The 394-nt window shown below is 61.9% G+C and overlaps 1 pseudogene; it reads right to left on the bottom strand.

The window, feature by feature from the left end:
- The window catches only part of LOC104999659, a 52,288-nt pseudogene that overhangs the window by 658 nt on the left and 51,236 nt on the right, over positions 1-394 (bottom strand).

The raw sequence follows: 394 nt of genomic DNA, 5'->3' as shown, positions 1-394 counted from the left end.
CCCTGGGTCCTGAGGGAGCTCCCTTTTCTGGTTCCCCTCCTCCAGGCACCACCCAGGCCCTGGCAGTGGGTTTGCATGGCACCAAGGCGCCTTTGTCAGCTGTGGCTCAGGACACTTGTGTTATGCACACACAAGCCCTCATGACGTCTAAGGCCTGCCTTTCTCAGCCTGGCTTTCCTGCCCCTGTGCTTGGCGTCCCCAGCCCAAAGGCCCTCCAGATGTTCCCCTCCCTCACTGCGGCTGGGGAGACCTGGAGCCTCAGGGGTCTGCCTGTGTTACCTTCCTTCCCATATCAGAGGACGCTCTTGTAGGGGCCTTATCCCATTGGGCACTGGGACCATACAGTCAGGCCCTCCTCCCTCCCGCTCAGTGAGGAGCTGGTCAGCCTGGCAGG

Source organism: Bison bison, unplaced genomic scaffold (genome assembly GCF_000754665.1).
Source record: "Bison bison bison isolate TAMUID 2011002044 unplaced genomic scaffold, Bison_UMD1.0 scf7180017864360, whole genome shotgun sequence".
NCBI lineage: Eukaryota > Metazoa > Chordata > Mammalia > Artiodactyla > Bovidae > Bison > Bison bison.
The sequence above is the reverse complement of the archived record's forward strand: the minus strand, read 5'-3'. Positions and strand labels throughout refer to the sequence as shown.